The 11166-nt window shown below is 40.7% G+C and overlaps 1 pseudogene; it reads left to right on the top strand.

Annotated features, from left to right (window-relative positions):
• Positions 1 to 8334: 8334 nt before the first annotated feature.
• Positions 8335 to 9463, top strand: LOC467051 (L-lactate dehydrogenase A-like 6B; annotated as a pseudogene).
• The last annotated feature ends 1703 nt before the right edge of the window (positions 9464 to 11166 follow it).

Here is an 11166-nt window from a genome sequence, read left to right as displayed (position 1 = left end):
TTTCCTCTAGCCAGACTCTCTCTATTGTTCTGCCATAGATGTCTTTGACAGCCTTCTGGGAACGCCTGCTGTGGCCAGATGCAGAGGGTTTGCCCTTCTTCCTATCTTTAAGTGGGAAAAGCTTGCCTTCTGGGCTGAGTGCTTCCAGCTTTTTCTTATTACCACCTGCCATATTAAATATTTGTTCACAAATTTCATCTCTTATTACTTAGAAGCCATTTCCTTACAGTTATTTTTAGTTCTCACTGTCTAGTATCACATGGCACCTGAGGTTCTAAGCTACCACTTGGGACAAAATGCTGCTTTTTGAAGATTGAAGAAAAAACTCAACTGCTTTATGTCTTTTGGGTGAATTATAACTCAAAATGTCCAGAACACCATTCTATTCAATAATTTGTAAGTAATTATCTCATTTGATTTTCCCAGTCTTCTGTGTTCCCAAAGCATAGCAGTATAATGCCAGTGGGAAGACATAGAACAGAAGAAAGCTAGCAGAGGAGGAGAATATTTGATTAGGGTAATTAATGTCTCAATAAATTCAGGTTTCTGATGTGGTTTCTATCTGAAAGTGTAATTTGGAAAATATCTAACATGAGAGTACTTGACTTCTAAAATTATACCTAATGTAGACTAAACACCATCAAACTTATTACATGGGGATTTGACTTCTTAATGTAGGTACAACCTTAGATAAACTCATTTTAATACATTTAGTGTTATACACAACCCACTTTAGAGAACCCTAGTTCCATTATAATTAATTATTTATTGAAACCCATCTGTGTACTTACCTCTGAATAGCTATAAATGAAAACCTAGTCCTTCCCTAGGTCCCTTCTGAGCTAAATTCTGTTGGTTAATGTCCTGGTATTATTGGACAACGGATTGATCCATAGCTCAGAAAAATTCTCTGAAGTTTACATTAATTATGAAAACCATGAAAAGTGATCTTTTATATTTGCTCTAAGCAAAAGTTAGAATCAATTGTTTTTTAAGTACCAAATATGGTTGTTGGTAAATCTCTTAGGTAACACTTCAGAGTATTAGTACATGGGTAAACTCAGTTGGTGTATTGATTAATGATCAGATTAAAGATTAAATCTCTCACTTGCCTTCACAAAGGACAAACCCCACTAATATCTGTGTCGATGCTTTCAATGTTCACAACAGGCAGGGCCACCAACAAAGTTTTAAGCAGTGTTGTCACTGCTATAAAGTACATCACTCAATGCTCACATTTTGCTAACTTTGACTGAGTGTTCTCATTGCCTGCAAGCCACAGCTAATGCTCTGGGGCTTTGCTGCTGGAACTCAGGTCTGGCAGCAACTTTGGCATCACTTAGTTGCTCATGCAGGCCACAGAGACCTGTTGAATCAGAATTTGAATCTGTATTTTTAACAAGATCCCTAGGTGGTTCGTAGACACATCTAAGTCTAAGAGACATTGTACCTAGTCCATTAGAGAACTGTTGGAGCTATGAGAGCCGAGAGGTTCTTCTCTCTCTATAGATAGAAAACAAGGTCCCAGAGGGCTCAAGAGATCTGCCCAGTTATAATTAAGCAGGTTAGTGGCAGAGATAGAGTCAGGTCAGGCCCTGTCCCACATGTTGGTGACATCTGTTGTCTCTCAGCAGACCATCCCCAACCTGTATGTAGCAACCTCGGCATTGTCTCTCTCTTGGTGAAGTCCAATCTGCACTGCCAGTCAAAAGCAAGTTCCTTGCACCTCTCTACCTTGCCTCCACTTACAGGGAATGTGACTCAAGATGGGTCAATTAGCTTCTCACTCTGGGTCATGCAATCTTGAGTGAAGACACACAGGGATGCAAGGTACCTGGAGTTGGATCATCTAGTGGCAGCACTACAGAGGAAGACCCATGGGCTCTTTCCTGTTGCTGCCGAAGGAGAAGAGCTGCTTCCTGTGGTAGCAGAGTTGTCCAGCACTTCCTTCTATTCCATTCCTTAGAAATAACCACTATCAATTCTTTCTTTATAAAAAATCCACAATCCTTTCAGAATTTCCAGTCACAAACCAGTGTATGTGCCTTTATAAATTATGTAAATTTCCTCATCCCACAGACACTATTCTACATCTTGTTTGTTCCCTTAGTGAAAGTCGTAATTCCTTGTGGAGAGTTCAGAATCTTGGATTTTAGAGCTGTAATACAGTGCACACAGCGAATGTCATACAATACTACTAGTGGGGTCTAGGGCAGCACCTTATAATTAAACACATTAAATTTTTTTTGGAACTAGAAGATATGAGTATTCTATTCACACCAAGTTAGATAAATTAAGACTTTACATATTCTTGTGTCAGGTCAGTATTTGATGCCAAGTGAGTGTAGGATTGGCCATGTTTTGCCACCAATTAAGTTTCTAAAAAAAAACAAAACTAATTTCTAGAGTATTTTGGATTTTGGAATTGTGTATAAGAAATTATGGAACATACAATTCATCTTGAAGATATGATTTTCAAGTCAGTACTTATAGATCTACCTCAATATTTTTCATTTCTGCAGACATATTCCATTATACGGATGCAACATAATTCATTTAACCAATCTTCTATTGATGGACATTTAGAATTTTCCAATGTCTGGTCTTACATATAATGTTGCACTGATTATCCCTGTGTGTTTATTTTAATGTACTTGTACAAATAGAAAACAACAATTTAAATGTATGAACAGGGCCAATTTGAGGAAAAATGTTTCTCATTTGCTGGTTGCAATTGATTTCTCCCATTGTGGAAAGACATTTATGTAGAAAATTCTAAATCCAATGGTGGAAAATACCTTGGTATTGTGGAAAGAACTCAGTGCTGAGAGTCAGAACCCATGTTCTAGTTCAGTCCACACCATTTAACATGAGCAATTCCAGTTTTTTGTGCATCATTTTCTCAGCCCATAAAATACTGAATTGTAATATATCAATCAATATGATTTCCACTGAACAGGTACTGTTTTAGGTGCGTAAAAAAATAGTAGTGACCCCAAAAACACAATAATCCCTACTCACATGGAACCTACATTTTAATGAAAAAGAACAACAATAAACATGATAACTAAGGAAAAATTTAGTACGTTAGATAGTAAAAAGTGTTAAGGAAAAAAAGAAGACACAAGGCAGGAAAAGGTAATAGGATAGGTCAAGGAGGAGAATTAAAATTTAGACATTAGAGTCAGGGATAACTTCACTCAAAATATCTGCACAGAGCCTGGATGAAGCAGAGAAACTATCCACGCAGATATGTGGGGATGAACAGTCCAGGCAGCAGAACTAGCAAGGCCAAGATGCTAAGGCAAGATCATTCCAGGAATGTTCAAGAAGTTCCAAAGGCCAGTGTGGCTAACCATATGGGGTGGGGAAGAAGAAGGAGGTGAGCTTAGAGAGACAGCAGGGAGCAGATGAAAGGGCTTTATAGGTTTCAGTAAGGAATTTGGCCTGTAGTATCTGTGAGATATGAGGCCCTTGGAGGATTGCAGACACAAGAGGAATGTGATCTGGTTAATAGTTTCAAAGGGCCTCTCTGTTTTAAAACTATACTGAAAGGGGGCAAGGGCAAAGTGGGGAGACTAGGATGGAAGCTATTGAGCCGATCCAGACAAAAGATAATGGTGGAAAGTGTTGAGCGGTGAGAAATGGCTAAATTCTGGATATAATCTGAAGATAAATTTAATAGGAGTCATTGATGGATTTGATACAGGATGTGGGAGTAAAAGGATTTAACGATGACTCTGGAGTTTGTTGTCTAAGCAACTGGAAGAATAGAGTTGTATCACGTGAGATGGGAAGCAGACTGCTTGTCTTTGGATGTATGGAGTTTGAGATGTCTACTAGATATTCTAGTAAAAATGTCCTATCCAAGTTGACACTTGGATAGAGATGAGTCTGGAGTTTAAGGGGGAGTGGTCTAGGTTGGAGACATAAATTTGGCAGTCATCAATGTGTAGATGGAATTTAAAGATTTAAAGCTTTGAGACTGGATGGGATCACACAGGGAGTGCGTATAGTCAGAATGAGAGGTCTGGACTGAATCTGGAGGAATTTCAACAATTAGGGGTGAAAGAGAGAAGGAGGAGGGAGCAACATTCAGTAGGAATGGACAGAGAGGGAGGAGGAAGTCAGGAGAGCACGGTGTCCTGGAAGCCAAGTGAAGACAATGTTTCCAGGAGGAGAGTGGAAACGCTGCTGCCAGGTCAGGTTAGGAGAGAAATTTGGCATCAGAGGGTCACTGTGAACCTAAGAACAATTCAGTGGAGTGGTGGGGATGATAGAGTGACTGTAGCAGGTTCAAAAGAGATGGGAGGAGAGAAATGGAGGATGGTGAATGTTGCAACTCTCCTAGGTAGTTTTTGTGGACATGTGTAACAGAAAGAAAAGCAGTGGAACCTGATGGGGGCAGATGGCACCAAGGCAAATCTTTGTTTTTTAAATTGGAGAATTAATGTCATGTTTATATGCTAATGAAAGTGATTCAATAGAGAGGGAAAATGTGGATGCTACAAGAGAGGGAAGGCTTTTTGGAGCACATCAACTGAGCAGATGGAAGGGGATGGGATCTAGTGCAGAACTGGGGGTCTGGCCTCGTCTAAGCTCTTCTACAGCAATGGGAGAGACTCTAGTAGGCAGGAAATGTGGTGGGAACTTGTGGAAGTTCTGTTTTTATGCTTCAAAAATGGGAGGTTAGGACATTACTGAGAGTAAAGCAGAACTCTGGGGAGGAAAGGAATGAGGCAGAGGGCTGCTGTTTATTATTATTAAATAATATGATTTAATAACTGTGCTACTACATGACAATTAAAACTATGTACATATATTAATTTGATAAAACAAACATTTTTAAAAAATAAGAGAGGAGAATGTCTGGACTACTTCTCTGGGTGAATTTTGGGCAACCCTTGAGATGAATGGAGGGACACACAACCAGCTGTGGAGTCACGGTTCTGGAATGGAATGCCCAAGGTCAGAATGAACCACTGGAGTATGAAAGATTTTCTTTGGATTTTAAAACATGAAGAATATTAAAAGTAACAAAACAATATTATTGCATTTCACTAGGACTTCTATCAGGAGAGATACTGCCTCTTACAATTTCAAATATATTTCAGTGATTAAGCAACGTTAATCATTGCTATTTCTGCCTTTCAAAGTCTCAAACAAATAGTTATTCAGCTCTATGATGTTGGGAGCTCTTTGTATCCTTTGTAACTGGAAGACTGAGACTGGAGGATCTCCCTCTCTGTCTTTCCCGCCCCTCCCTCTCTCTTTGTTCCACCTCTTTCTCTGTCTTTTCCCTTCATCCTGTTGCAAGACATGGGCCTCCACAAGTCACATTCTCAGTCAGGAACTATTTTTTTTGAGATGGAGTCTTGCTTTGTTGCCCAGGCTACAGTGCAGTGGCATGATCTGCAGCCTCTGCCTTCCAGACGCGAGCAATCCTCCCACCTCAGCCTCCCAAGTAGCTGGGACTACAAGTGTGTGCCCACCACATCCAGCTACTTTTTGTATTTTTTGTAGAGATGGGGTTTCACCGCGTTACCTAGCCTGGTTTCGACCTCCTGTGCTTAAGTAATCTGGCCACCTCAGCCTTTCAAGGTGCGGGGGATTACAGGTGTGAGCCACTGTGCCCGACTCAGTGAGGAACTTCTTTATTTTCCTGAGAATCTCATTTTTTCTTCCCTCTATCTAAATTGAACTTATTTTTCAAAATTCACATCAAATTTTGCTTTCACACTGAAGTTTCTTTTGACCAATCCAGTTCTCAGTTATCTTTTCCTCTTTTTCTTTACTTCTCTTTATACTTGGAGAGATAAAAAACCCAGGTCTACTGTTGGAAATAGTGAAAGGGCGTTAAGGTGTTATATATTTGGAAGAATTTGTATGTGTAAGTCTCTCTATGAATTTTTAATAGAGCAGCTTAGAAGGGAAAAGGAAGTTTTCAATAGAAAACTTGGACTGAATATCAGGACATTTGTATTTTAGTCCTGACTCTGCCACTAGCAGTTTGGCTTTGATCAAGTTATGTAACTTCTTTGTCCCTCAATAGCCTCATCTTTAAAATTAATGTCTTGGACTACATAATCCAACTCTAGACACAATGGCTAAAATGCAAACATTCAGCTGCAATTTAAAGATAGGAAGTGTTCGTTGGGGGCAGATTTTGCCTTTGAGGGTGTGTGGGATTATGGGTTGGCACTGGACTTTATGTGCCTCAGACAATGTCCGTTGTCAGACTACTCACCATCCTGTGGAGCTGCCGTCCCATCCCCAGACCTCTTACCCTGCCACCATAGGGGCACCGCACTAGCTCTTGCTTGTCTGGGTCTTTGTTCTGAGCTGCTTACCCTGGCCCACGCCTCTTTCATGGTTATTTCAATCTGCATCCTCTCAGCTTTTACACTGAATTGCTTTCTCTTTTCTCTTTTCTTTTTTTTTTTTAAGTTTATTGAGACTTTTATTATTGTCCAATGTATGAGCTATCTTGATAAATGTTTCAAGTACACTTGAATATGTTTTCTACTTTTTTAAAAAATTATACTTTAAGTTCTGGGATACAAGTGCAGAACGTGCAGGTTTGTTACATAGGTGTACACGTGCTATGGTGGTTTGCTGCACCCATCAACCCATCATCTACATTAGATATTTCTCCTAATGCTATCCCTCCCTTTGCCCCTCACCCCTCGACAGGCCCTGGTGTGTGATGTTCCCCTCCTTGTGTCCATGTGTTCTCATTGTTCAACTCCCACTTATGAGTGAGAACATGCGGTGGTTGGTTTTCTGTTTCTGTGTTAGTTTGGTGAGAATGATGGTTTCCAGCTTCAACCGTGTCCCTGCAAAGGACATGAACTCATCCTTTTTTATGGCTGCATAGTATTCCATGGTGTATATGTGGGACATTTTCTTTATCCAGTCTATTATTGATGGGCATTTGGGTTGGTTCCAAGTCTTTTCTATTGTGAATAGTGCTGCAATAAACATGCTATCCAGAATCTACAAAGAACTTAAGCAAATTTACAAGAAAAAAACAACCCCATCAAAAAGTGGGCAAAGGATATGAACAGACACTTCTCAAAAGAAGACAGTAGAGGCGACCTAAACATGGAGACAGCGGGCTCTGGTACTGGGCAGCCGGCCTCTCTGCTGGAGGCTCCCGGGTCCACGGATGAGCGGCTTTTCCTGGTTAAAGGTGGAATTTTCCTTGGTACTGTTGCTGCAGCAGGAACGCTAGCTGGATTTATTACAACATTATCATTGGCTAAAAAGAAAAGCCCTGAATGGTTCAATAAGGGAAGTATGGTCACGACTGCATTACCGGAAAGCGGGTCTTCCCTTGCCTTGCGAGCTCTGGGCTGCGGCTCACTGTGTGCATGGTGTGGGGTTGGTGTGATTAGCTTCTCAGTCTGGAAAGCTTTAGGGGTTCACAGTGACGTGTAAGAGATATCCTCATTTTAATTGAAGGCTACATCACCAACTTTCTACCCGAGAAGTCGTTTTTCTTCGGGACCCACAATCAAAGGCTTTCCTCCGGCATGAGAAAGGAGTAGCATTCCCGCCTGGTGAGTTTTTAGTGCTGGAGTGACTCCCAGCCGGCCCCTACCCCGCTGAAGCTCCTGCTGACTGACCCAGTGTGGGTCCTGGCCAGGACAGGCACCAAGGCAGTGGGATCCTTTATAAATAGGCCTCCAGCGCCATACACCAGAAAGCAGGAGCCCACTTCTTGGACACTGGGAGAGGGTGCAGGCAGCCACCAATACGCAAAGCACAGTGCCCTATCCTTCCCGGCAGGGTCACAGTTCAGAAGATGTAACCTGATTTTCATCTGTAGTTAATAGAAGCATTTTTCCTTGACATTCATACTAAAAATAGAAAACACTAATAATTCCAGGGATCTGGGTTAGTCTCTTAAGCATGTCAACTATTGATGAGAATACTCTTTGTAAAACTAACTCCAGAAATCACTTGCTAGAGAAGCAGCTCTTCACTGCCTTAGTCTGAGCACCCACGGAAAGCACGTGTTGGAGGTGCTGGCAAGGGCCGCGCAGCGCAGTAAAGGGCCAGGGGGCAGGTGGTGCGCACCCGCCATAGAGGGCTGAAGGTGCTGCCAACGGCTCTCTTGGCGACTCGACGTTTTGGTCAGCAGCTTTTTTCCATTCTTTCCCTCCACTTCTTGAGTGAGCAGCCATGAGTTGGACTGTGCCTGTTGTGTGGGCCAGCCAGAGAGTGAGCTCAGCAGGAGCGAATTTTCTGTGCCTGGGGATGGCCCTGTGTCCCCGTCAGGCAGCGTGCATGCCGCTCATGGGCACCTGGCTCTTCACCTCCGTGAGCAAGATGGCGACTGTGAAGAGTGAGCTTATTGAGTGCTTCACTTCCGAGGAGCCCTTTCATCGCAGAAAGGTCTCCATCATAGGAACTGGATCAGTGGGCATGGCCTGCGCTATCAGCATCTTATTAAAAGGCTTGAGTGATGAACTTGCCTTTGTGGATCTTGATGAAGGCAAACTGAAAGGTGAGACAATGGATCTTCAACATGGCAGCCCTTTCATGAAAATGTCAAATATTGTTTGTAGCAAAGATTACCTTGTCACAGCAAACCCCAATCTAGTGATTATCACAGCAGGTGCACGCCAAGAAAAGGGAGAAATGCGCTTTAATTTAGTCCAGCAAAATGTGGCCATCTTCAAGTTAATGATTTCCAGTATTGTCCAGCACAACCCCCTCTGCAAACTAATTATTGTTTCCAATCCAGTAGATATCTTAACTTACGTAGCCTGGAAGTTGAGTGCATTTCCCAAAAACCGTGTTATTGGAAGCGGCTGTAATCTGGATACTGTTCGTTTTCAATTCTTCATTGGACAAAAGCTTGGTATCCACTCTGAAAGCTGCCATGGATGGATCCTCGGAGAGCATGGAGACTCAAGTGTTCCTGTGTGGAGTGGAATGAACATAGCTGGTGTCCTTTTGAAGGATCTGAACTCTGATATAGGAACTGATAAAGATCCTGAGAAATGGAAAAATGTCCACAAAGAAGTGATTGCTAGTGCCTATGAGATTATTAAAATGAAAAGTTCTACTTCGTGGGCCATTGGCCTATCTGGAGCTGATTTAACAGAAAGTATTTTGAAGAATCTTAGGAGAAAACATCCAGTTTCCACCATAATTAAGGGCCTCTACGGAATAAATGAAGAAGTCTTCCTCAGTATTCCTTCTTTGGAGAGAAGGGTATTACCAACCTTATAAAGACAAGGCTGACCCCTGAAGAGGAGGCCCATCTGAAAAAGAGTGCAAAAACACTTTGGGAAATTCAGAAGGAGCTTGAAACTTAAAGTTGTCTAAAACTACCATTCCGAAATTATTGAAGAGATCATAGATACAGGATTATATATCAAAATTTTCAATAAACTTGAATTCCTGAAAGATGGAAACAGGAAAGTGGGTAGAGTGACTTTCCTTTTTATTTAGTCTTCCAGCTCTTTTATTTAGCATCCAGGTGCTGGATGATACTTATTTACAATTCCTAAAGAAAGTGTTTTTGGTAACGCTGATATAGCAGTACTTACCTTGTTATATATATGTAGTTGGCATTTGGTTCCTAAAAAGTAGGATGTAGGTATTTACTGTGTTTGAGAAATTCTGATTCTTTTCACTAGATATATGCTATTTATTCTTGCTGGCTTATACCTATGTTCATTTATATGCTGTAAAAAAGTGGTAATTTACAATGTAAAAATAAAAGTATGTATATACAAAAAAAAGAAGACATTTATGTGGCCAAAAAATATGAAAAAAAGCTCATTATCACTGGTCATTACAGAAATGCAAATCAAAACCACAATGAGATACCATCTCATGCCAGTTAGAATGGCAATCACTAAAAAGTCAGGAAACAACAGATGCTGGAGAGAATGTGGAGAAATAGGAACACTTTTACACTACTGGTGGGAGTGTAAATTAGTTCAACCACGGTGGAAGACAGTGCGGTGATTCCTCAAGGATCTAGAACCAGAAATATCATTTGACCCAGCAATCCCATTACTGGGTATATACCCAATGGATTATAAATCATTGTACTATAAAGACACATGCTTTCTCTTTTTTCTAACTTGCTCTTCAGACTTAATGCTCAGTATTACCTTCCTCACTATGAGTTTGTCTCCCCTAGAAGACAGTCTATGTATTCCATTTGGCTGTGGATCTGATTCTGCTTGGGGCATGTATTTCTCTTGAATACTTGAATACCATGGGACCCACCCATGTTTTCTGGGACTCAGGCATAAGGCAATCACCTCAATTTTCTATGTCCATGTAATGACTCTTGTGCTGGTGTTATCTAACATGTTAACTAGATTGTAGTTGTAGTTCTCTGCGTGTAAGGATCAATGCTTTTTTTTCTGCTGATTCCCCAACAACCTTATATAATGTTGAGTTCCTATAAGATGCTTAGAAACTAGTTGCTAATTTGTACATTCCCACTTTTTGGATCTTCACCCAGCTTATCTTTTCTTGGAGGATTTTGTAAAAACAAAAAGGGGAAGAGTAGACAATGCTGAAGGAAAGAACTTAAAAGTCAGGAACTGCCTTGGTTTCCCCTTTTATTTTCTTCCTCTTGCTTTTGTTATCTCCTCTTTCTAATATAGCAATATGAGTGTATGGCTACCACATATATTTGCTTAAGTTTAACTTAAAATATCCATTCTAGATAATCTGCCTTTAGCCCTTTTCTATCAGGGTACTATATTTTATCATTAATTAATTCCTTATAATTAACTTCATTTATTTCTTATTAATCTCATAATGGACAAGGAGAACCAGTGCCTGGTTGAATAAAGAGGGGAATCACTTTGTTGTCAGAACAGAAACTCATTCAAACCAGCGTAGGTCAGAAACAAAACAGTGGGGAATGTATTGAATGTCTGATGGTATCTCTAATAACTGTAGAGTAATAATTATAGAGATCTGTCATTTGGTACTGGATCCAGGACCCAGAAAATTTGAATCCAAGGTTATTTGCTTTGTTTTTTTCAGAAGAGTTGATCTCTTGGCTCTGCTCCTATTGGTACATCAACTTTATTTTTCCTGGGTCTTACTGTAGATTATCTTACTGTGCTCCGGCCTGCACTTGTTGGTTCCAGCCTCTGCGTTTCCAGATCTCCTAACTCAAAT

The sequence above is a fragment of the Pan troglodytes genome, chromosome 10 (genome assembly GCF_028858775.2).
Source record: "Pan troglodytes isolate AG18354 chromosome 10, NHGRI_mPanTro3-v2.0_pri, whole genome shotgun sequence".
Lineage (NCBI taxonomy): Eukaryota > Metazoa > Chordata > Mammalia > Primates > Hominidae > Pan > Pan troglodytes.
Note: the sequence above shows the minus strand (reverse complement) of the source record. Positions and strands in the feature narration are given on the sequence as shown.